Here is a 27,811-nt window from a genome sequence, read left to right as displayed (position 1 = left end):
TCATCAGTGCCCGGGCCAAATTGGGATCCCAATCCGACCCTGCTGGCAGCTCTCAATATTTTGAACAGGTACAGTACCGAGCCGGGGATGGCACAGTGCCTGGTATGTGGGCACTCCAAACTTTTTCGTAGATGTTGCTACCTCTGTGCCTGTCTAGACTATAGTTAGTTATGCCTGTGGTGAGGCTGCTCCAAATAACAATGACCTGCTAGCTGACAGCTACTTCTTAATACTTTGCACACCAAAGAATCCACAAAAGCAGGTCTCCAAATGACAGTAGGAGAACTTTCAGGATGCTGGCGTGAGGATACTGGCGTGAATAAGTCAGAATGGTGTCAGAACTTGCATGTTCACCAACTCTTCCACCTGTACTTTCACCTCATTAACAGAAGCACCCACTTCAGAGATCTGTCTGTAACCTGAATGTCACTCAATGCACATGTTATGTGAGAAATGAAAGCTACTACTAGTCTGCCCTATTGTTCTATGGGAAATGGAATACTGCATGTGTTGCCTTCTATGAAAGAGAAGAAGCTTACTTTGCTACTGCCATATTTTCCCAGTTCCGTGACGAAATAAAGCTTCAACTGCTGCTGCCCGATTTGTGCCTGTACTTGTCCTGATCCTGCCCTGGCTATACCCATCCTCTGAACTTGGGAACCTTGAACTGTTCCTGCTCTATGAGGCATGCACTGTGAAGAGGGGTGTTTCGAATGCTGTTACCCCACCTTATAAACAGGATATTTTGAATGCACTTGCATAACATGCCCAGTCCAGTCAGAAGCTTTTGTTGGACCAAGATCAAAAACTCGTTGAAAGGAGCCTGGCCTAGATATCCTAGTTTCAGTCACAGCTTCCCGGCTTCACAAACTGGGTGATCCTGGGTAACTCCTTTTCTTCCCACTGCTTCCTTTTCTGTGATCATCACATTTGAGAGCACCTTTCAATAACTGAGTTCAGGATGGTCACTGCACAAAAAGCTTCTCTTTCATATATGGTTTAATTTACAATAACCCACCATCATGTATAACAGCGCTAAAGGCCTTGTGCAGGTGGCACGATACAACTGACTTGCCTCTTGGGTCACTAATAAAATCATCATCAGGACAGGAGGGAGAAAGAATGTGATACCCATCCAGGATCGGAGTTGCACAAGTCTATTCAGTAAACCTGGTTTCACATCTGGCTTCCAAGCTTGATCAAATGCCACCCTAGGCAATTACTTTTCTTCCCTGTGCTCATGTTGCCATGATCATCACATCTGAGAGCACTTTCAAATAATTCAGTTCAGGATAAAGACTGTTCTACAATCTCTTTTTTTGTGTGGTGTAAAAGACCATAATGTGGTTCTAGCTATAAAAATAAAGTCTTGTATAGGTGAAACAAGACAACTGACTTGTCTCTTCAATCATAAATAAAACTGTCAAAGCAGCAAGGCTGTGGTTCACTAATCTTAATAAAGGCCACTGAATGTAATGTTATAATCAAAGGTGCCAAAGTGAAACAATCTAAACTAAACTTTTTATGTAGAGGGCCGTACCTGAGCTATAAAGCGGCAGACAAATACACTTGCAGTAGATTGTGGTGTCTGCCACCATGCTGCCCGATATCGGACGCATGGCACAGCCAAAATGACTCCTAGCATGTGCCCCTGGGAGCCATTGGGCATGCTCTAGTTTCCTGGAGCATCCGCTCGTGGCCCAACCCCCTTACATCAGTGTTCAGCTCCTGAGACAAGGTTTAAGACGCACTCAGGAGTCAGCACCTTGCGGTAATTATAGGTGTTGGGCATTATGTTTTCTAGTCTTTTTGGTCACATAATTGTGGAAGACGTGTGGCGCAGCGGCCAGGGGGCCTGACTCCAGAACACCGAGGCTCATGGTTCCATCCCTGGCGCCAGTTGCAGGTTAGCCTAGCACCCTGTGATTATGGGCAACAGCTTGCTTAATCTCCCGGACGGCCCCCAGCTCCTTGACACCCTTAGGGGTAATTGTTTGCGCTTTACAAAAACTGGTATTTATTTATTTAATTCACATGCTTTTTTGATTAATTCCCTGAGAATACCTTTTATCCTCCAGTGTTCTGCAGTATTTCCTTTGTTTCCCTCCAGTTCCTCACATTATCTCCTGTTAGTCTTCAGTACTCTTCAGTGTTCCAGTTACCATTTAACTGTTAGACCTTAGTAAAGGTCTAAATTCCATATTTTTCTTTGTCATTGGCACAGTTTACCCTGAAACAACAAAAGAACATCAGAACAATTTGCCAAAAGCAAACCATTCCATAAGAATTTTGGTAAGGTTCGTGTTAGAACTATTTTTAAAAGAATACGTATCATCCTTGGAGAATTTGTTGAATTTCCTTGACTGTTCAAAGACTACTTTTTTTTTTGCTTTCTTATACTCTTCCTAAGGACCCTAAAGGAACCAAAATAGGAGACCCTAATTATATATGTGTATATGTTTACAGATGTTGCATTATAAAGAGACTGTTAAAAGAAGGACACATTCAGAAGCACTCAGCACCATTTACTAGTATATGCTTTATGTTTCCAAAGTAGTAATGGTTTGTGCTGTTCACACCTGTGTTATCTAAACTGAAACTCTAACCTGAGTAATCAACTGTTTATTCGGTGCATGCTGGGTGAGAAGGAGGATGCTACCCTCCGTTGAAACTATAGAAAAGGAACCTTCAAGTGTCTTTACCCACTTGACCCTACCTGCACTGCTGATAGCAAACCTACTGTTTGCGCAAATTAATTTAAAAATTATGTGTACGCTTTACACACATTTAGGGGTCGATTCCGATTCGGAAGAAAACGCTCTGAATAGCCGTTCGGAGCGTTTTTCCCATACGAATCGTACCCTGCAACGTCCCTCATACGTACTACGAAGTACGATTCGTACCAGGAGCCGTACTCCGTACGAGTCGTACAAGACACAGTACGACTCTAATCTCCGTACGATTCTCCCTCGGAACCCGCTGTACGCGACATCTGTATGGTTCGCGGCTGGTTTTTACGACCCAACAAGTACGATACGTGTCGGGTAGGCACCGTACGACCCTTTTTCTACGGGAGCTGAAAACAGCCGTAAAAGCAGAGTTCGCGCCGAAACAGGTACGGAACTGCCCCCCCCGGGTACGGTGCGTACCCCCCATGATCGCAGGGGTTCACACCGTACCCCTGCGATCATGGGGTGTACGAGCCGTACCCCCATTTTACGATCGGTGTACGAGCCGTACCCCCATTGTACGATCGGTGTAGGAGCCGTACCCCCATTGTATTGTACGATCGGTGTACGAGCCGTACCCCCATTGTACGATGGGTGTACGAGCCGTACCCCCATTGTACGATGGGTGTACGAGCCGTACCCCATGTACGAGCCGTACCCCCATTGTACATGGGGTACGGCTCGTACACCAATCGTACAATGGGGGTACGGCTCGTACACCAATCGTACAATGGGGGTACAGCTCGTACACCCATCGTACAAGGGGTACGGCTCGTACACCGATCATACAATGGGGGTATGGCTCGTACACCGATCGTACAATGGGGGTACGGCTCGTACACCGATCGTACAATGGGGGTACAGCTCGTACACCGATCGTACAATGGGGGTACAGCTCGTACACCCATCGTATATGGGGTACGGCTCATACACCGATCGTACAATGGGGGTACGGCTCGTGGTACGGCTCGTACACCGATCGTACAATGAGGGTATGGCTCGTACACCGATCGTACAATGGGGGTACGGCTCGTACACCGATCGTACAATGGGGGTAAGGCTCATACACCCCATGATCGCAGGGGTATGGTGCGTACCCCTGCGATCATGGGGGGTATGGACCGTACGTGTGTATGTGTTTGTGTGCTTTTCCGTACGACTCGCCCTTACCTGACGTGAACCATACGAATCGCGTCCTCATACCCCGGTCCGGATCGTACTCGTCGGGTCGTACGGTATGTGTACGAGTCGTACGGTTCACGGTTTCAGCCTTGCAATACGTACGAAGCGCGACGATTCGGACGGATTCACGGAATACGGATCGTACTTCGCGACTCAGACGGATGGGTACGATTTGTACGGAGAGGGCGCCGGATACAAATTGTACGGACGGGTTTTTTCCCGAATCGGAATCGACCCCTTAATGTGTTACACAAACATGTAAGCTGCAAAAACATATGACATTTTCACATGTTCCAATTTTTTTCAATATACATTGATAATCTGAAACAAAATTACTCAGCCTATACAATATTCGCTAATCATTAAACTTTTGCGAATCTTGAAACCATGCTGATGTTATTGCAAGTCCCAAAGCATTTCGGGATGATATCCCTTCTTCAGGGCAACTGAAAAAGATGTTTAGTAAAAAGCTCTGACAACAGATACCATAATTCAGCACATTGCATAGTGAAAACAGTCATGAAATTGCATGAATATTATCAAGATGACCAATGAACGAATATAGAATGACCGACACCAAGTGGAAATCAATGAGAACAGAAAGCCAAATAAAAACTGTGAAAACAACCAGTGCTTGAAAACATTTGTTTAGCCGTGCTCCACTTACCAACATCTAACTGTAATGACGATGTATGTCAATCAAGACGATAAATTAAGACTGGTTTCTGAAGAGAAATATGCAAAAACCTCTTACTCAGGACCTAGATGTAGTGCCATAAATCACGGTGTACACAACAACATTACCGGCATTCCATACTCAGGCATATATAACCCAACTGACCAATGGTTGTCTGAAATGTTAAACCCTTTGCAATATAAGCTTTCCAATTAACGCAGTGAGTTGTGGTCTAAGTCACACCAAGGAAAATAATTAATCAAAAAGTTTAAACATACTCTAAATAAATAATACAAAACCTATGGATCAACGACAATATCCCATGTGAAATACAGAACCAATAATACCTCTCAATTTAAATAATTGAACTAAGTGTTTATGAAGTACCTTCATCAATCCTGCGTCTTCACCCATCGATGTTTTCAGTATAAATTGACCGATTTCATGAAAGTCACCACAGAATTTAAACGCCAAAGTCAAGAACAGCTATTGCTTATAGTAGCCACGCAAACAGTCATGGAGAACTGATCGCTAAAAATAAAGTTCACTGAGATTACTGCACGCGAATATGAAATGTTTGGTGCAATAAACTCATTCAACCGTAATCTATATAATACCTTAAACTGCATCAAACACTCCACCAAGTTTTCGTTCAACTCTCCTTAGATCTTGCTGCTGTGTCAGTCAGAACTCTAGTGCCTGCGTATAATACCCGAAGAAAATGTATTAACCAATGTCCCACTCATGCTGAAAATACCAACAAACAAGCCTATCCTCCACAAGCCATAACTTCCGACTGTTTGAGTGGCAACTAGAAGCAATAGCAGTTCTTGACTTTGGCGTTTAAATTCTGTGGTGACCTTCATGAAATCGGTCAATTTATACTGAAAACATCATTGAGTGAAGATGCAGGATTGATGAAGGTACTTCATAAACACTTATTTCAATTATTTAAATTGAGAAGTCTTATTGGTTCTGTATTTCACATATGATATTGTTGTTGATCCATAGGTTTTGTATTATTTATTTGGTGTATGTTTAACCTTTTTCATTCATTATTTTCCTTGGTGTGAATTAGGCCACAACGTACTGCGTTAATTGGAAAGCTTATATTGCAACGGGTTTAACATTTCAGACAACCATTGGTCAGTTGGGTTATATATGCCCGAGTATGGAATGTTGGTAATGTTGTTGTGTACGCCGTGATTTATGACACTACATCTAGGTCTTGAGTAAGAGGTTTTTGCATATTTCTCTTCAGAAACCAGTTTTTATTTATCGTCTTGATTGATGTACATCGTCATTACAGTTAGATGTTGGTAAGTGGAGCACGGCAAAAAAAAAAATTTCAAGCACTGGTTGTTTTCACAGTTTTTATTTGGTTTTCTGTTCTCATTGATTTCCACTTGGTGTCGGTCATTCTATATTCTTTCATTGGTAATCTTCTTGATAATATTCATGCAATTTCATGATTGTTTTCACATTGCAATGTGCTGAATTATGGTATCCGTTGACAGAGCTTTTTACTAAACATCTTTTTCAGTCCCCATGAAGAAGGGATGTCATCCCGAAATGCATTGGGACTTGCAATAACATCAGCATTGTTTCAAGATTCACAATAGTTTAATGATTAGCGATTATTTGCATTGGCTGAGCAATTTTGTTTCAGATTATCAATGTATATAGAAAAAAATTGGAACATGTAAAAATGTCATATGTTTTTGCAGGTTACATATTTGTGTAACACATTAACGCCCACATGCATTAAGGGATTTTGGAGTCGCAAACGGTGCAAATCGGAAAAATCGTCCGTTTGCGATTCCAAAATCACTTTTTGGGATGCATTATAAATGTTTTCAAAAATCGCAATTTCCTGCGATTTCTAGAAATGTGATTGCATTTAAGGAATTGCATTTGTGCGATTCCTTAAATGCAATGCATGAATTTTTAAAAAAATGCGAAATCGAAAATAGGAGGTGCAAATTAACACAAGGTTGACCCTCGTGTTAATTTGCGAAATCTTTCAAAAATGCTCAAAAAAGCATTTTTGAAAGTGTCATGTTACACACACACATGTCATTTAGACATGTGTGTGTGAAACTTGCACTTAAAAAAACATTTCAAGGGTGCAGGGGGGGTCCTTTGGACCCCCTCAGCACCCGTGAAATGCATTAACAAATTGCGATTCGCAAAATGAAAATTGCAAAAAGTTAATGCCTTCCCATTGATTCCTATGGGCCTCTAGGCCCATAGGAATCAATGTAATGCCATTCCTTAATTGCGATTCGCAATTAAGGAATCGCAAATAAAGAAAATTAAGGAATCGGAAAAACTTTTTCAATTTCTTGATGCATAGGATTTTGCAATTCCTAAATTGCGATTCCTTAATTTTCGCAATTTAGGAATCGCAAAATCCTACAATGATGCATGTGGCCTATATATGTGTGTAAAGCGTACACATACATTTTTGGATTAATTTGCGCAAACAGTAGGTTTGCTATCAGCAGTGGGAGTAGGGTCAAGTGGGTAAAGACACTTGAAGGTTCCTTTTTTATGTTTCCAAAGGCCAGTCACCCTTTACATTCATGCACTACACTATCTTAACACTGAACACTATAAGGTAAAAATGTCTAGTTTATTTAATAAAAATAAATCTTTGCATACCTCTCATGGTTAAAACATACTTTATACAATATTTTGTTAATATAATACAATATTAATTTAAAACATTTTAAAAAAAGAAAAAAAATAGTATTTATACTGTGTGCACAATATTATCATCAACGTATCTCAATATTACATAACACAGATTTCTTATCATAAAAGAAATTGCTCCGATCTATATAGTCAAAGAACTAACAATGACCATATTTTCACAAAGAATACAAATTTCATCACACGTTTTCGACGTGGTGTTTCGGTGGGATTAAGTTGGTTCACCCCATCTTCTTTAGGACATATTTTTAAAACATATGTTTATCTAAAAAAATAGAAAACAATTTTCAAATGCATGGTCAACAAAGCTGGGGTTGCCTGGAATTATGGGACCAGTCCATCGCTGCCTCACTGCAACAGCTCTATTGGCACAGGTAGAGAGGCATGAGATAATTTGGTGTTGGGAAAATGTTTTTGCAGCCTGAAGACCTATGAGTTCCTGGTTCCTACACTCAGTCAGCTGTGAGTGTGGTTTGTCAGCATTGGCACAGCCTATTTTGTAGCACAGGCTACGATTACAGTGACTTACCCTGCAAGACATGATGGCAACCTTGCCAAAAGAACATTGCACAGCCTCTTCAGGGAGTGGGGCCAGAAGAAATGTGCAAAATCTCCCTCTGTTCTCCTGTTTGAGGCTGGTGAACATGTCCTATGATGCAGGGTTTGTTACATAATATTTGATGTGAAATACCTATATTCCTGGAGAAAACGTCCCACCCCACAGAGCCAATATTCAAGTACCAAAACATGTAGATTGAAAAAAGAAATTATGACTGTTGCTCAGGCCTCCTGTTTTTAATCTTGTGGTTGGCAAACACAAGTAAACAACATTTTGGCTTAGCCACATACAATTTTATTATGGATCTGACACTTTAACAAAGGCAGAACATAAACGTTGACATAAGTGACCTACCCACACCCAAACTAGGGAACACATAACTAGGAGACTTATAACCTGTGAACAGTAGTACTCTTGAATGCTTCCCAGTGCAAGATATGGAACCCATAAATGCAGCCTACCACACTAGTTAGATGAGTATTCATCATCTTCATGTATGTCAAGTTCATAAGAGGCTTGGCTGTTTCTTCCTAGAGTCTTTTACTTCTCATATGTTGATGGTAATCATACAAGTCTATAACTACTCTCACTTCCTCTTTAGTGTCTTAGCTATCTGTGTTGTACCTGTCCTGTATGTGTGAGAGAATTGTGTTCTGTTCCTTCTGCTTCTGCCACCTGCCCTTACCTTCTTACTTGTGTTAAGGTTGAGATGCTACTATACATGTTGTACCTCTATTGTGTTGTGAAACTTGGTATAGAACTTCCCACGATACATAAACAGGATTCACATTACCAATGCTTTTTTCAATGCATGATGTTAGTAAAAGAGTGAACCCTCACAAAATATGCGTACCGTGTTTACTATTGAATGTATGCATGTAACAAGCAATTTTTTTAAAGGAGTCAGCAACTTTGTAAAATTTTAAAACAGAGCTGACAAGTCAACTTTGTAAAATGTTAAAACTTAGATTACAAGTTGCCAGTTATGGCATTTTAGCCACAAGTGCATTGCAGTGCAGGGCATCCTGGGGTTTTGAGCCCAATATGAAACTGTTAAAAGCAGAACTACAAGCCCCACAATGCAACATGCTGTTGGTTAAAAAATAAAGAACAGATGATGGTATCATATGTAGAGCTCCAAAGCGCAGAGCTGTGAAATGCAAAACAAAATGTTGTTCCTGATAACAGGTTTCTGCGAAAGACGTCATTTACCAAAAGAATGTGACAAGCAGCAGTTAGACTTGCCTAGGGACACGAAGAAAGGAAAAATAATGCCCTGCCACTTCTATTCCAGAAGACATCCTCGGCCTTGAATTTAGTGCAATTTTGATGGTGCGCTTACAACACTACTGTGATGCCCTGAGGAACTGCAGCACATGGTGCAGGTGGAGCCCTGCGAGAGCCGCCAGTGATCAGGAGACTACGTGGGGCATTCAGGTCTGGAAGGGCCCAGGGCATTGCAGCAGGCAGTACCAGTCCGACTCAGACAGAGGTCAAGGCGCACTGGTGCTTGTGACTAAAATAGAGAGTCAGTCACCCCCAGGGCTGGGTGGGGTCAGGAAACTGTTACGGCCATAACGAGCTTGTCACCTCCAGGGCTGAATACGCTTTGGCTATTGGTACAAAGATGCCGAATCTCCCACCTCCAGGGCTGGGTGGACGCCGGTTGCTGTGCCATGGGTAGAGCCAGCCGCCTCCAGGGCTGGGTGGGCTCAGGGAACTGGTACTGGGATAAAGTAGGCTCCAGGCTGGATGGATTCAGATGGTAGATGCCTGTTCCCAGTAAGGCTCTGGTAGATGGGCACCGGAGACGTACACGCTGATACAGAACCGGTCGCCTGTAAGGCTGAATGGTCTCTGTGAATTGCAATCACAAGTGGCGAAGCTGGCAAACAAGAAACATTCAGGATTATCTACGGGAGGAAGAGTGAAGGGGGAGCGCAATAAGGGAACGTTTAGTACTAAGCGCGTTGGCCATGGAAGAGGCGTATTAGGAAAGCATCAGGAGGTGAGCGCGCGATGACGGCTGGGAGGCTGAAGACTAGTTTTATAAGAGCAGCGGCAGTGAAGTCGATATCACAAGCTTGCCTCACAGCTCTTAATGCCCAGTGAGGGGCACAGTCGATCCCTTCCAGCTAACAGACTTCAGCTGAAGACAGGATTCTCTCGCCCCCGAATGGGCTAATGAGTGACCCAGTCACTCATAGACCCCGCCCTCACAGTCTGAGGCAGCGTACCCGCAGTCAGAGGCTTGCTGGTGGCAACATGGTGTCTGCCAAGCCCGTCTCGTGTCTGCCTTGGTTCCTGAGCATGTCCCCCGTGTATTTAAGTGTAAAATATGCAATAATGGGGCCGCGGCTCGCGGGGGGATGACAGGCGCTCAGCCACAGAACATCTACCAGAGAAAAATTTCCCAAGCGGGCCGGTAATCTCTTAACACTTTCCCCACTGTATCATTATTTTCTGCTCGACTGTGAAAGCCATCGTTAGAGCCGCGTCTCCGAGGGCTGTGCAGGGATCTCAAGGAAACGCCAACTTCCGTCGAGCGCAGAAAATAATTGAGGGAGTGTAAGAGGAGTCAAGTGGCTTTCCCGCCCTTTCGTACAAGAAACGTGTCTGACACAATGAGGGCTTAAAAGGCGCTAGGTTAAGGCCTCAGTTAACCCCCTCCGCTCTCTACTCGGACCTCAGCCAATATGAATCCGCTTATAGCCTCTTTGGAAAGTAATTGCCACGTCTTAATGGAAAAATGCTCCAGCCGGTAAATAATTAACACACATTTTTAATAATAACCCGCATCATAATAAAGCCTGAACAGTCCTCTTATAGATCACCTGGGAGACGTGAAATGAAGGAAAAAGAATTATAAACGCGAGGTGCTACCCAGGAGCCTCCTGGTGTTTGCCATATAAGGGGCGTCACGAGGCTGAAGCCTACCTCATTTTACACACACAGAACTCTGAGGTTACTTAGAATCTAGTCACAGTATATCCGTTTGGGATAAATTAATCTGCATATTACAAGAATGTTAATGGGGATTATCCCTTTGAAGCCGTAAATAGGTGCTTTAAAATTATTTTAAAAATGTGTTGGTGGTTTAAATAGCTGTTCTAGCATTGGAAACTGTAGCTGCATTCATATTAACACGTGCTGTCATCTTTTATATTTCTTACGGTAGATTAGGTTTTACACACATATTTATTATTATTATTATTTTCTGATACACAGCCTCTAAGAAGACCAGGAATGAGGTTTACAGTCTGGGTCTGCACACCACACATCAGTATAGAATCTCAACGGCAATGTCCTTTACTGTTTCCCCTTCAACCTTTCCAGTCAACACCAGTTAATTCACAAGGGCACCTCTAGGTTCCAAAAGTTCTCATTTACCTGTAGAGTTCCCAGACTTCAAAACTGTCTAATGTCATCTCCAACCTCTATGTGGAGTCCCTCGAGGCTCTACTCACAGATGCCATCATTAAAAGTCACCAATATGCCAATGATACACAGCTCTTCCTGAAAGTCTAAATTGCTCCAGACATCTTGTTCCTCAAATACTGCCTATACCCCATTCAAATCTGGACAGCCAGCCCTTCCCTGGAGCTTAACCCAATCCATAAAGAACTCCTTTTATTTGCTGTTAGAAAGTCGTCCTTTTGTCCTGTTCACCCCCCCATTTTCTGCTGAATGATACTGGTGGCAACTGACTCTGACAGTGCCCTGGGCACTGCCAGCAGGCCCAGGCCAGTGCTATGTTTAAAACACTACATAACAACAATGGGCCGGACTCTAATCAGTAAGGCTGAGTTAATTGAACCAACCAACAACCAAAATGCCAATACTGATGGAAATTTAAACAATTAAATTCAAAGGTGCAGATAGAATGGATGTGACAGTGCGTTTGTAACAGTGTGGAGAGTGATTGAAAATTGCACGTTGTTTAAGGTATCCATTTTATGGTGTTTGTAAATATTTGTGTAAATAAGTTTTGTACAAATATGTTCCCTGTATATGTATTTCTATTGAGAAAAGCTATGAACAATTACAAATAAAAGGCTACTGGGGGCGTGGTTTGGACGCGGCGGAAGATGGCGGCTTAGGACTTCACCACCTCCCTTGTCACGTATTCCCTGATGTGATCGAAACGCAAATAGGGGTGCTTTTCGGGTTTAAATGACGGATGATCAAATCGGAAGGCAAGGGCTTTAATTCGCTGTGTCTCTGAGCGAAATCCATAGCCCAGAGACCGAGAAACCAACGACCAGTGACCAGCCATACCGGAGCGTCCTCACGGGTATGGTAATGGCGGCGTATCAGGAGCTACTGGGCTGAGCGGGATGCAAGAGAGACACCGATCCAAACGCCGACAGTAAGTGGAACACATGCACCCAGGCGGCTTCACCCTTTGCATAATGCCGGCACTGAGAGCGGATAGAAGCGAGTAGAGAGAGCCTCTGTAACCCGCGCGCTCACGGCGGCAAAAACCTAAGTAATGGCGGCAGTGATCTGAAGAGGAAAAGCGCCAAACTTGTATTCCGAGGTCGGAGCTCAGAATCAGGGCACTCATGATTCTTGCTTGGACACTGAGACAGAGGCACATAGAATCACCCTGAAACCAGCGTGTCCACTGAGTCAAGGTCCCACGTACTGGCGGCGGCGACCAGATGTATGTAATCAGACGCCCGGAACCCGATTGAAAACGCAGTTTTTGCACCTACTTCTGCTCAGCCTCTGAATTAAAGCCTGTCGGTACTAAAACAGAGGCACATAGAATCACCCTGAAACCAGCGCGATGACAGAGGTAAGGACGCACATAATGGCGGCGGCGGCCGTGTACATGTAAATCGGACATCCAGAATCGGATTGTAAACACCGTTTTTGTGCCTGCTGCTGCTCAGCCACTGTCATAAAGCCTGTTAGTAATATATTTGATCCCATGCTAGGGGCAGCATTTTATTAGCATTGAAAGTTATACACACGGAGGATTTTCTAGTTTCTCCAGATAGAGCGTGGGGACAAAATGGCGGCTGCACTGTCAGGAGCATGTGTTTGTAATTAAGCTAACGTGGTCATATGAACGCCCTCTGGATCAGCAAGTAAAGATGGATGTTTAACGATGACAGTGATGAGTGCACTGACTTATGTATTGGAGGTCTACAGAGCCAAGTAACAAAGAAGTAGTGAGCTGATAGAACAGCATTTGGAGCATCAGAAAAGCAGAAAAAAGGGCTCTTACGACATCGATGTCTTGTGTGAGACGCTGGCTGATGCGACGCCAGAGAAGGTACACCGTGCGCTAGTGGAATGATGAACAGTCTATATTAGAGGCAACCAAAACACCCTTGGGCTGGCTGGGGTGCTTCTTGATATAACAAGTGACTATGACGCAGCTGGCGACGATGGTATGAAATTGACGCACGGATATGGGCGATTGAAAAAAGCTAAATCATGCTAAAGGTAATCAGTGCACACTACATGCCTAATTGAAACCCAATCATTGTCACGGTCCCAGCACTGGTCTCCGATCAAGGCAACATACAACGCAACGCAGATCGCCTGCGAATACTGACACCCAAAAGCGTACTCCCACAACTCCAAAAGCTAGACAAGCGCCAGTTGACAAAATCAATACCCGATAACAAAGATTCCATTTCGTCACCTTAGGCATCATGGGTGAAAAGGTAGAAAAGAATCTCAAAAGACTCAAGGCAGATCCACCAGCGCCAGTGTCGCCTAATAAAAGGAAGAAATACATTAATGAAATGATGGACATGATTTTAAACAAACTGGCAGAAGTACATGAAGTGGCCAAGTCCACAAAAGAGGAAATCACGGCCATAAGACAAGATATTCGGGATACCAACTCTAGACTATCTGAGTCTGAGTCGAGAATAAGTCAACTAGAGGACTCTGAAAAGGAAGTTTGTAGGTCCCTCAAACATCTCACAATGTCTTCAGATCATATGTCGAGGAGGCTATCGGAGTTGGAAGACCGTAACCGTAGGGGAAATCTACGCATTTTTGGAATACCATAGGGCTCAGAGGAGTCATATGGATCCTGCGTCGCTTTCCTGGAAGAATGGTTTGCAAAAGCTACCAACCTCAACTTCCGACAGCCACTGGAGTTTGATAGGGCCCACAGAGTTCCAGGCAGAATTACTCCGAATCAAAGAGGTCCGAGACCAATCATCTGTAAACCCTTAAGGTTCCAACACGTTGAACAAATTCTGGATTTTGTGCGGAAGAATAATCATATCCTATGGAAGACGACTAAGGTATACATATCACAAGACTATAGCAAAAAAACAGTGGACACTAGGAAGGCCTTCCTTGCACTCAGACCAAGGCTACGCACACTGGGGTACCAATTTGGATTTGCGGGGCCCGCAAAATACAGAGTGGTCATCAAAGGCTCCCCACAGATATTCTCTGACCCAACAAGGCTGAAGAGTCTCCTGGATGGCCAGGACGAGAATAACATGGACACGTCGGCTGCATCGGCACTTGGTCGATCATAGTATCCTTACACAGTTTTTGCAATATGCATTGTAATTGTTTATTTTCTGTCCCACCGTTACCGTATGACTATAGGAATGTCGGATGTGCTACTTTATCTACCTGTTATACCTTAACTAGTTGGATTAGAATTGATTGTTCTCTGCTAGTCACTGTTTTGATAGACTTGTGCCTTTATTTACTCTATTTGATAGGGCAATAGCCCATAGTAATTATTCCATTACCACATGATGACTACAACAAAGTTTGTCTCTTGACATAGTACTCGCAATCCGAGCGCAATTTATGGTTATATATATGTTTATGGACATATGGATGTTGAGGATGTTATGTGCCCTAATGCTTCTGTAAGTTAGTCAGGTTCAGGTTCAAATGCACCTAAATTCTTTTGAAAGTTAGTCAAGTTCAGGTTCAGAACTTAGATATCTTTGTGTCTATGCCAAGGGAGGGACGCCGTTTTCCCTCGTCACTATGCCTGCTAGACTAAAGATGGGTGGGGTGGGTGGGTTGGGGAAGGTGGGGGTAGGGGGGGAAGGAGGGTGGGGGGAAGGGGAGGGGGGTTTCATTTCTGTTTTGTCGGTTTTGTTTATTTTACACACAGTTGCTACTATTTGCTGTCTAGGGCAGTCTGTCACTGTACTTAGCAAGATTCTCAAGAACGCCACTGCAAAAACACGAGGGAGTTCACACACAGTATTGTGGAAGATAATATCGACATGGGATGTTGAAGACCCTTATTGCATGGGCACTGGCATGGGATGTTGAAGACCCTTACTCACATATGTCTACTTATGGGGTTTGTAAATTATGTAGGGAATGTGATATTTCTAGATGTGCACTCCACAATTAGTACACCGCTTGGTGTGTCCACTGTGGACAAAATGAAAATACTCTCCCTGAATATCAAGGGCCTGAACCAGCCAATCAAGAGACAAAAGATTTTGGATTATCTGCGCAGACCGAGGGGGTACATTGTCCTTCTGCAAGAAACTAAAATTGATGCTAAGCAGTTTTATACACTAAAGAATAAATAGTACTCCGAGGTTGTGGGATCTGAGGCAGTGGGGAAAAAAACGGAGTTCTAACGTTAATAGCGAAAAAGTCAAATGTTGAACTGCTCTCATCTACAGCAGATAATAAGGGGAGGTGTGTTACAGCTAGGCTAACCAAAGACAACACAGAATTCTATGTCACAAATGTATATGCTCCAAACACCAGCGACCTACATTTCTGGTCGGACCTAGCTAAACAGATTGGAACCATTCCAGACTCAGCCGTACACATACTGGCCGGAGACTTTAATCTCCCCATGGATCCTACCCTCGACAGAGACTCCAGGTGTGCCTTCCGGCCAAATAAATCCCACAAAGCCTTCACTAACCTATGCGACCGCTTTCACCTTGTTGACTCGTGGAGATTACAAAATCCCACCGGTAGGGAATACACATTCTATTCCTCCCCGCACGACTCTTATTCTCGTATTGACTACCTCCTTATCACACAGAATGGGATCCCAAGAATAGAAGACACGTCAATAGAGCCGAGAGTCATGTCGGACCATTCTTGCATCTCCCTATCTATCACCAATGTGAAACCCTCTTCCCGACAATCGTCCTGGGGGTTAAATGAAGAGATACTGGAGAAGGAGCAACACCGGGCTGCTATCCAGTCTGCTATTGAATCGTATCTAGAACTTAATAAACAGGGGGACACTTCTGAACTCATCCGCTGGGAGGCCTTAAAAAGCACTATTAGGGGGGTATGTATTAAGATTCGGTCAGCAATGAATAAAGATCACAATAAGACATTAGAAACTCTAGAACGTGAAATATTGATCTTAGAAAATAAACATCAGACAGGCAGGGATGGCTCAATGTTGAATGCACTGGCTAACAAAAAGTATGAATATAATAAGATCGTGAGCGAAAGGGCTGGGGTGTGGTTGGACAGAAGAAGGAGGTTTAAACTTTGTGAATCAAATAAAGCAGGTAAGAGCTTGGCTGCAAACCTGAAATTTAAAGTACAGAAGAACACAATGAATACCATTAAAGATGACTCAGGGGTCGCCCACTCAGAGCCAGATAAGATTGTGGAGGTATTCAAAGACTTTTATGAAGCTTTATATGCCAAAAATAAATCGGTAGAAAAGAACAAAATTCAAGACTATTTAAACGAGTGTGAACTTCCAATACTCTCCTCGGAAGAGCAACTAATCCTTAACGCACCGATCGAGGCCATTGAAATTGAGAAAGCGATTAAATCACTAAAGAGCGGGAAGGCTCCTGGCCCCGACGGGTTCTCGGCTAGATTCTATAAAGTCTTTCCTTCCCTTCTGGTTGAACCTCTTCTACACCTCTTCCAGGAAATAAATGACACCGGGGAACTCAAAGGCACGCTTTCTGAAGCCATAATCGCGGTTCTTCCCAAAGAAGGTAAAGACCCTTCTCTCCCAAAAAACTATAGGCCCATTTCCTTCATTAATCTTGACTGTAAAATCTTAGCAATGATCCTCTCTACTCGCCTTCAGCAAGTCCTCCCTAAACTAATTCACCCCTCTCAAGCAGGTTTCTTAAAAAACAGACGGTCCAGCGACAATACCAGGGTATTGGCACATGTCCTGGAAAAGGCGAAACTCCTTGACACCCCCACAGTAGCAATAACCCGGGACGCCGAAAAGGCTTTAGACGAAGTCGACTGGACTTTCCTGGAGGCAGTCCTAAATAAATTCAACCTGGGGGAAACATTCACGAAACTAGTAATGTCCCTTTATTTCTGTCCCATGGCGAAGGTAAGGGCAGGTGGCTCTTTCTCCTCCTCCTTGCATTTACAACAGGGGACAAGACAAGGGTGCCCACTCTCCCCCTCCTTGTTTCTGCTGGCGATTGAACCATTCCTATATCACATAAGAAATAATGACGTCATAGCTGGTATTCCATTTCAGGGCTGTAATATAAAACTTACCGCTTATGCGGATGATGTGTTGGTGGTGTCGGAGAGAGTGGGTGAGGCCATACCAGCACTTATGTCAACCATTGATGAGTTCTCTCGGGTCTCGGGATACAAATTGAACAAAGACAAAACGGAGGTCAAATTACTTAACAACATAGGCGGCAGAGATATCATTGGGGACTCTGGTCTCACTTGGCAGCCACACTGCTTCAAATATCTAGGACTAGATTTTGACAAAGAACTACTCTCTACATTAAAAATCAATGAAAAATTTATCCTAAAAAAGATCTCCACCTTACTGGACGGATGGTCACCCAAATATCTTTCATGGTGGGGTAGGGCAGAAACCCTTAAAATGATGACCATGCCCTTGGTAAATTACTTGGCCAGCATGTTACCAATGACATTCACTGATGAGTTCCTCACCAAAGTAGACAAACTGTATGGTAATTTCCTGTGGCAGGGTAAGAAAGCCAGGATATCACTGAAAAAGCTACAGCTAGCTAAAGAAAAGGGCGGCCTGGGTCTTCCCTCTTTTAGGAATTACCAGACAGCATTCCTTTGCAAACAGGGGGCACAATGGCTGATTGATACCCCATCTTATGTCCCACTATGAATAAATATTGAAACATTTATCATCGAAAACTCGCCACTACCGACCCTGCTTACAATGGACCCCTCTCATTTGCCTCACTCCAAATACATTATGTTGAACACCAGGCATGCTCTCTTAAGACTAGACCAGGCCCACAAATCAGACCTAAAAATTAAGAAATCCACGATGATGGCCCTATGGCAGAACCCTTACTTTAAAATTGAAGGCAAAAACCTCTACTGGGAATCTTGGTTCAAGAAGGGCATTAATATGGTGAAAGATCTTTACGATGGGACACAACCCCTACCCTTCTCCACACTCCAGGTTGTACATGACTTAACAACCATGGACTTTTACGACTTTCTGAAACTGAAGGCCAGCATATCAGCACGCTGCCTTACTCCCCACACACCCTGGCTCATGACCCACATGCCACGTCTCCTTGCCGCTGGTCACTTTGTATCTAAAGTGTACAAGCAAATCCTCCCTCTACCTAGGAAATCACATAAACAAGTTGAACTCAAATGGGAAACAGAACCCAACTCCACGGGCATTGCGCTTGACTGGGACACAATTCATAGAACTGCCTTCTCTAATAAGGTATCCCCAATCCTTTCCCAGACAAAATACATGTTACTGAATAGGACATTCTGGACCTCGGATAGACTATTTAAATGCCAATTGTGAGATAGCCTCACTTGCTGGAATTGCCAGTCTGGAACTGGCGATCTAGCCCATATGCTTTTCCACTGCCCCTACCTACAAACCTACTGGGGGAAAATCTTTGATTGTATACATCATGTTTTCAAGTTGCAACCTGTGAGGGAATTTGTATATGTCATATTGGGGGCCCTTGAACTGAACTTGCCAAATGCACAAGATCGCCAGCTACTAGACTTGATGCTCACACTGGTGTGTAAGGTGGTTTTATTTAAATGGAAAAAAACGCGTCAGAGGTTTGCTTTAAAATCTGGCAGGACTGGCTATCCTTTCTGAGAGGAGCTGATAATCCGGCGTTGCATTCTTCCCCTTGGCGGTCATCCAACAAGAGACTCTGGAAATCACTTGACGCGTCTTCCTTTCATTTTGATCCCCGTGATATACCACTTAATGCTGTAACCTTACACGGCGCTCTTGTATGCCATGCTTTGTTCCAATGTGGATGAGTAACCTAGTGTATGACCCACTTACTATTTTGTCTCGTATACATGTTACGGACCCCTGTGCCTGATCTAACCGATGACAGCTTATATCTGCATGTAACTGTACATTTATTTATCTATTTTGTTTATTCGTTTCCATGAAGTTTTGCCTCCAGGCATCAACAGATATTTGAATTTTAGACTTATTTCAGTATTGTATTGTTTTGTTGTCGAACAGCACGTTTGATTTAATCCTTGTATTTGATGCCTTATTGTATGTCATTTCTTTTTCTTCAATAAAAACAATTTGAATTTAAAAAACAAATAAAAGGCTACTAATGAGCTTAAGGTTGCCTGGCTTTGATATACTTGCATGTTTAAAACACAGCACATGTGTAGGGCATACTATTATTAGCGTACACTTACAATTATTTTAAAAATAATTCCTATTTGTGAAGTGCAAACATATCATCCCCTTAAAGGTTTCAAGATGCTGGGGGCCATCGGGGAGATTAAGTGAGCTATTGCCCAGAGTCACATGATGCTGAGGTGAGCTGCTGTTGGCTATCAAACCTTGAACCGGCCCTCCGAAGTCAGCTACTCAGGCCTCTACGACCCTTCGGACAGACCCTATAAGTCCATAGTAGGTAATAGGCTAAGGGGGGTTAATCTACCTATAAACCCCTAATAGATAATAGGGCATGGAGGCTCAGGAAGCCCATCATATGTTGTGCACTTTGCATGTGTGCACTGCTGAGAGGCTGTCTGTCATTTTAAAGGCACCCATGCCTTGAGTGCCTTTAAAAGTAAATTCTTACAATTGGCATGACTTACCCTATAAGTCCATAGTATATAATAGGACAGGGGGATTGAAACTACCTAGAAGACCCTAGTATCAGGGCTGAACTTGCTGTAGCGGGCAACAGGAGTTTTCCCAGTGGGCCGGAAGGGCGGGGGATGTTTTTTTACCTGTGGGGGGCATTTTTGGTACATGGGGACGGTTTTGCAGCAGTGTTGCAATATCGTCCCCCTGTACCAAATGCACCTGCAGTGTTTTCCACGCGCACACCCTCCCACCCCCGAGGCCGGTCTGACTCAATTGCCAGGGTTTGCATTCCCAGTCTGGCCCTGCCTAGCATATAGTAGGACATGTACGTTTAGATGTCAGCAACTTTGTTTACAATTGCATGCATGCACTGATGAGTGTCTGAGGCCATTTTAAAAGCAGCCCTGGTCTGCAGCACTGCTTTTCTAAGTACATTCACTACAAAGTCAACTTTGGTGCTATGTGCACTTTATAAGTGATAATCTCATTAGTTGTACATATTAAGTACCCCCCAGGAATCCCCTAGTTGTCCCAGGAGTGTGTGTGTGTGGGGGGGGGGGGGGCAGGGGGGTCTATAACTATAAGCCTGGTCCTTACAACATATGTTTTATAAGAGGGAAATCTGCACATTTTATTTTTTCACCATTGCAGGTGCTTGGCCCATAGGCTAACATTGCAATATTTCATGCACGCTAAGATATTGTTAGGAAAGGAATAAATATAATTCAAAGACTTAACAGAATGGTACTGATAAATTCAACATATTGCTCTAGTTGAATTTATCATAACTTCTACAGAAAAGAAATCATAACACTTTTATGCCTGTAAGTCAAAATCCAGCCTTCATGCAGGCTTCCTTGATTGATCAGTGCTAAAATGCCTAGCAAATCTGCCATGATTAGGTCATAAGGAGCTATCCAAAGGAGAGGCTATCTGATGGAGAGAGCTCTGCAGCTGCACAGGAATGCCAAAACAGGTGGGGGGTCATAAAGTATGAGGCTTCGAAGGAGGACAGGACAGGCAGGGAATGCCAGGCCTACCTACCCCCAGTCCCCTATACCCCAGCAAGATAGCAGGCTTAAGGAAGGAATTTGCAGATGTCAGCTATGAAAAGAGCTACATGCAGAGCTGATTTAGTTAGCTCTTACTGCTCTGCTGAACTTTCAGCCATCATAGATTTTGAAAGAATAGTGCTTTCTTGGACAAGAAGAAGTCACACTTTGGAGGACGTGGTCATGCGCCTGAGTGGCACCCTGCATCCCTTTGGCCAGGGATGCCCTCCACTTGATGCCCAGAAAATGAGAATAAACATGTGAGAGGTGCATAGCCTCTCAGTACTGCTTCCTGAAACTACAAGGAAAAGTGAGACTGTCCTGCTTGAATCTGAATCTGAATCTGCACCAACGGCTTGCACTCTGAATGGCTGCACCTGCTGCACAATTTGGTACTACAGCCTTGGGGACTTAAGGTTTAAGGAGTGGACACCCTGCAATCTCCAGGTTGACAAATGCCACCTGCATCTTCTCCATCAAGAGTTCTCATCCTGGAGTGCGTTAAATGAACTTTTAAGGATTTGGCCAGGTGTATTGTGGTAATTGTCATCCAGACCTTCCAGAGACCATCCAGGAGATTCCGGACCATTGGATTTGTGTTTTGGACTGTAGTGAAGTCATGGGATTAACTGCAGACATTGCTAAGGTAGTATTAGTTAGTATATGCTTGGTAGCCATTTTGCCGCTTTTGCACATGTTACTACATGGATATATTCTCATGGATAGTCTACTGGTGCATTTTCGCATGAGAACTGTCTGCCTTTCACACCTTTAGCTGTATACTGTGCTCCTCGTCTGCACTGCGTGTTCAAAGTAAAAAAACAATGTATACTGTTGATTCACTTTGGTCATTCCCACGCCCATAGACACAACCTAGAACACAGCTGCACTACTGAAAGTCGGGTGCTTTTAATATGGCATTGCATGCATGAAAAGGCACTTGGAGAAATTCATTCCAACGAAGAAGAGCTGTGCTTGTCCTGAGAAGTAATTCCTTGCATCTAAACTTGGAGGTATGGGGTCCCCCTGACAAAGCCCAGAGGTCTTCTATAATTATAATAAACTAGCTTATAGCACAGGGAGGGTGGTAAGGCGCTGTAGTTCCATTTCCACTGTATTATAATATGGTTTCCCCTTTTGTGCTTTATGGAATTGTATCCATGCTGAATATATTGTTCTTATGCATTTTGCTGCTAGTATTGGCTCGTGTACTGCATTATAGAACACGTTAGTTAAAAATAAACATTTTAAACTATACCGTGTCTCTGTTTACTCTTGTTGTGGACAAGTATGAGTGTTTGCACTAAAGAGTGTTTTCTTCCTACGACTCCTGAGAGAGTCGGAGTGACATATTTTAGGATGTCTAATCATTGTGAGCTTTGCTGTAGTATGGATAACGAATGAGACACTATAGCTAGTTGGATTGGGGTTCTGGGCACCGAGGTGGGTTTTCTGGTACACCACTACACACCGAGGACCTGGTTTCCTGCGCATAGTTCTGTGTATGTGCAGAATCCCTGAAACATGGCGCCCAACGTTTGGTTTGGTTTTTATTTGCGAGGCACTTGAGTAGTACTGGTGCTTGTCCACAATACCCTTGCTGCTGTTTTCCGGTAAACAGTTGTGATGGCATAACCTACCTATACTGATGTTGTTATAGGTTTTTTTCATGCTTGATACAATTAAACAGTTTTCCTTTGGATTACTACTCTATATTGTCCTGCCACGCATTAAGTTGTTCTTCTTTCTTAGTCCTTATGGCTGATGTCGATATTGCAGCACATAGCCAGGCACCACTCCGTCGCCCTTTGCACGCATATGGAGAGCCGAGCGCGGGTATCAAACTTATTTATGTGGCTGGAGCTGATCCAGCTTTCAACTTTGAGGTGTTTTATTCTTGGGTAACCTTTACAACAGTGAATGGAGATGAAAACTTGTTCCATGCATACACTCACACTGCAACACCTAATGTATGTCAGCAATATAGAACTCTTGAAGTTCCGATATTGGCATGGCAACACCATATTTGGTTTAATGGTGCCCTACCCCACAAAGTGACTTCGGTCTGTTTAGGCCCTTTATCAATTCCAGGGGCCACTTGGCCAGTTTTGGCCGGGTACACACCACATCCACATTATTTGGCAGTAACAGTAGCAGAACTGCGTGGCTTACATGCCTCCTTAATTGAGGTGCACATGGCTCTGGTACAATATGTCTGACGCAATCTCCAGGTGGGAGGACGTGGGATTGCTGCTCAACCAGCTGGACCTTGCGACTGACTATTAGTCCTGTCATGGTTAATTCGGTTATGGGCAAGCGACCCCAGAATATGAATGATTTACCTTACTGGCTTGCTGAGAAATTTGACCAGCTGGAAGTGGTATTTCCGAATACCACCCCTGTGGAATAACACAGGATTTTAACTATTAGTTTGCTGAAAGATTGGGTTAAGTGTTCAATGCGGTGAATGCAAAATGTTTTGGCACACCTTCTATGACAGTGCTCCCCTCCGTGTTTAAGAGTGTTCAAGATGAGCACTGACCGGGGGCGGCTGTGGAGTTGGCGATGAGGTTGGTTGGAGTGTTCAATGTAGTTGCTGATCAGATCCTTGCTAATGTGAGGGGAGATGCAGTTAACTTTCAAGTGTCTAATGCCTTGTACCTTATCCCAGAAGATGAGAAACCCAGTGAATTACCAAAAATTATTGCAGATGCCTATCAGACTATTGGCCGCAATAGTTTGGGTGTTAAACCTTTTGCTAGAATACCGGCAAAGCAGCAAACACAGATGGCGCAATCTGCTAAAAACGACTGTCCAATCTTTCCTAAAAAGAATTGGAAAAATAAAAAGCAGGGGAAGCAAAAACAGAAACAAGTGTCGCGTGCAGCGTCACCGGTCCCCAAGTCTTCTGAGCGCACTTATGATTTGCGCGACCGCGCGAGAATTAGGTCTCCTGACAGATTTCAGGTTCCTGATCAGCGTTCTCCTCGTTCTTCATAGGAAACATCAGGCTCACAGGCTGGTGGCAGGGAGTGCTAGGAGCGTGGAAGAGGTTGAGGTGCCCCGCAAGGACATGAGCATCCTTGTCAGACTGGCAGAAAGGGGAAACAAGACGATTTTCCTCGTCAGTGCCCACAGTTCCAGAAAAAGAAAGTTGCTGCTTTAACAGCAAGATATGCCACATACAGTGAGGACACGGCTCCGGAACCTAACATGGGCAGTAATGCTGCTAGACAGCATAGCCGAGGTTACCATAGTGCAGCAAGCACTGCGTCCATTTCTGGAGGCGACAGCAACTGAAATGTTCATCACAGTTTAAACGGCTGACACCCGGGTGGCTTGCCCTGGCAGATTATATGACATAGTCCTTATGATTGAAGTTGACATACAGCATGTAATTAAAAGGAGTTTTGTAGAAAATCTGACTTCTTCTTATGACATTTTGTTGGCAGAGGCAGATTGGCCCCCGCCTTTTGTTCTTGCCGCTCTGAGGGGGGGAGGAAATAATACTCCTGAGTTTTTCACATAACGTCTCCAAGGAGCATGCAAAGGCTTTTGCAGAAGAGTGGGCTTTGGTGCTTGCACCAGCATTGTACTGTACTCAGGCTGGCTGGGATAAAGATTCTCCCCCACATGAGATACTATTACAGTCTATGCCACAGCCACAACCGCAGTATCCCCTCCGGTGGGAAGCAAAAACACCTGTTTCTGAGATGCTAGATCAATTAGAGTATCAAGGAGTAATTGAGACATGTGTATCACCAATAAATAACCCTCTGTTTACCTTAACCAAACCCGATGGGTCCTATCGCTTCGTTATGGATTACTGACATTTGAATTCTCATTGTCGCACCTGTGCGGTTCAGAATGCCCACAGTTCTGCTCTGGTGGACAGTATCTTTCGTAAAAAATATAAAACTACCCTTGATATTTCCAATGACTTTTTCAGTCACAACCTGACGCCTGAAAGCAATCAATGGACCGCTTTTACCGCCGGCGGAAAACAGAAACAATTCCGACATTTGGCCATGAGCTATAAGAACAGCCCAGGTGTATTCGCCGCCTGTGTCATCTCTTTGTTAGACGGCATAGACCCTGATGCGTACTCGTACGTTGATGATATTTTTCTCACAGATGGCGAATTATGGCTGCATCTTTTTCGAGTGGACCGCATCACAATTTTATCTGCGGACTACGGTTATAAGTTTCTTTTGCGAAATCACACATTGCAGAGTTGTTCTTGGGCTACAAGCTCAATGTATTGGAGAAATGTGCACGTTTGCGACCTCCTACAACCCTGAAAAAACTACAGTCTTTGCTGGGATTTTCAAACTTCGATCGAACCTATATTCCCAAGTATGCCCAGCGTTTCAAACCATTGTATGCTTTGATACAACCTACTTTTTCTACAGCCTACTGGCTTCTGGAACATTCAGCTATCCTGCAATCTTTGCAGTCTGACCTTCTTGAATCTAAATACTTGTTGACACATGATAACCACACTAACCTGGTGATACGTATCGTGCCAGGCACAGTGGGTTTCACCTACTTGACGTTTAATGAAGGCGACACAGTGCCTATTGCTTACAAGTCACATTTGTACACTTCGGTTGAACTGTGGTTTTCCACTGTTGAGAAGATCTTGACAGCTGTCCAGATGGCGATCCTGAAGGAACACGCACTGTCACAGGGGATCACATTTTGGTTGTGACACCATATCCTGCTCTCAAAGCAGTGACAAAGGCACGTGTGCCAAACTCAAAAGCTTTGCATCCACGTTGAATACAATGGGCTACTTTGTTGACATCTTCAGATGTCACCTTCATTTTCGACTCCTCCCCGCAAACACAGGAGTTTTTATAGTATGAATTTGTTCCTCTGTCTATGCGTCCTTTGGAGGAGTACCATTGTATCATTTACACTGATGGTTCAGCGAAAACGGCGACAGGTTTAAAGCATTCTTATTCAGCAGCATGTGCAATTGTGACAGGTGCCTTAGTGAACAGAGAATTCAAGTCAAGTGTTGTACACACTCAGGCACTAGGAGACTGTACCGCCCAATTAGCTGAGCTGCGCGCCCTGGTGCTCGCACTTGAGTTTGCAGATCCGAATGTGACTACTCTCATTGTAAGTGATTCTTACTACTGTGTTCAGTCTTTCAAAGACAACTTATTGTTTTGGTCTCAAAATGGCTATTGTGATTCTAAATGCAGCGCAATTAAGCATAAGATTGTTTGGGTTAGAGTCGCAGATCTTAAAGAACGTCTGCCTCTCACACATATAATTCATACTCTTGGCCACCAGCGCGTAGGAGTACACGTGGTTGGCAATAGTTTGGCTGATAAAGCAGATAAATCAGCAGTAGCCACTTTTTCAATTGCAGCGGTTACAAGAGCCATTAATAAGATTGATAATGACATCTTGGCAGCAATTGCTGCTGCAGGGAAGGGTGGCAATTACCCACAGGGTTTCCCTTCGAGATACTCATCACTTAAGTCTCTATAAAGTTCCTTATGTGAGGATTCATGACGTTGGGACAGGTTGATTCCCAATGCTGACCACAGACTTTCCCTGATAACAGCCGCACACGAAGGCTTAGCTTCGGCCCATGCTGAAGTGTCTGGGACTGTTTCTATCTTACAGCAGCAATACTGGTGGCGTGGTTTATAGAAACAAACCTGTAATTATGTGCTTTCGTGTGACATTTGCCAACACATTAAACCATCTACGGTAACACGTCAACCACAAACACCACTGTGTATATCTAATAGACCTTTTGGATGTTTTTATCTGATCAGTGCGGTCCATTTTCTTCAGACACTGCCTATAAATTCATCTTAGTTGAAGTTGATTCATGCACACATTTTCTTTGGGTGTGGCGACAACGCAGTGCTGATGCTCAAACTGTCAACAGGGATTTGGGTGTCGTTGTGAGAATTTTTGCATGTGGCACCTTTCATTAAGACCGGGGTCCACTGTTCGCCTCTAAGGTGTACAAGGAGGACATGAGGTCTTTGGGAGTGCAGGTCAAATTTCCGTCTCCATATAGGCCTGAGGGTAATTCAGTTGTGGAGCGAATGAACCGTGACTTAAAGCAATCCTTGACAGCTAGGGTCTTAGGTACTGGCAGGAACTGGTTCGCCCATTTGTATAGCATACAACGTGCACTAAATAATCTCCCTAGAAGGTCTTTGGGTGGGCAGAACCCGTACAAAATGCTCTTTGGCATGAGAATGTTTGTACCAGACCTTGATGGTAAAGACATGGCGGCGGCTGCCGCAACCTCTGACGTAGATAATCATTCTGCTATATTACAGAAGCTACAAAAGACCTGAGAGAGTCTTGCAAAGGAACATTTACCATCTGCCACTGATACAGCACTGCAGATTCCGGAAGTCGGCTGACTACCCAAAGTCAGAGACCTTGTCCGAGAGGAGTTGGAGAACAAAAAATGAGTTTGGCCCCTCTTATCGTGCACCTGTCCCAGGGCTTGGTGTGAAGGGAACTCATACAGTCATTTTACCACCACTTCCTGGTCGGAAAGACAACAGAAACGTCTCTGTGGACAATGTCAAGTTACAACATCTGGCCAATCCTGAATAGTATAACTCCAGCGGCCCCTTGTCCAGCAATTTCCAGGAATTCAGTGTTGGGCGCTTCTGACAACACGCAGCGTGACACTGCCATAGGGATGTACTCTGTCATTAACCCTTTGCTAAACCTCCCTACTTCCAGTCTTAATGAAGAAACAGAGTATGTTTATCCCACTACAAAGTCATTGCCTAGTTTGCAACTGGATACTCTTATCCAGTCACTTTTCTCTTTTGACTCAAACTCTACATTATCATTGACCCCTACCAAATTCGGTAT

The sequence above is a fragment of the Lissotriton helveticus genome, chromosome 7 (genome assembly GCF_964261635.1).
Source record: "Lissotriton helveticus chromosome 7, aLisHel1.1, whole genome shotgun sequence".
NCBI lineage: Eukaryota > Metazoa > Chordata > Amphibia > Caudata > Salamandridae > Lissotriton > Lissotriton helveticus.
Note: the sequence above shows the minus strand (reverse complement) of the source record.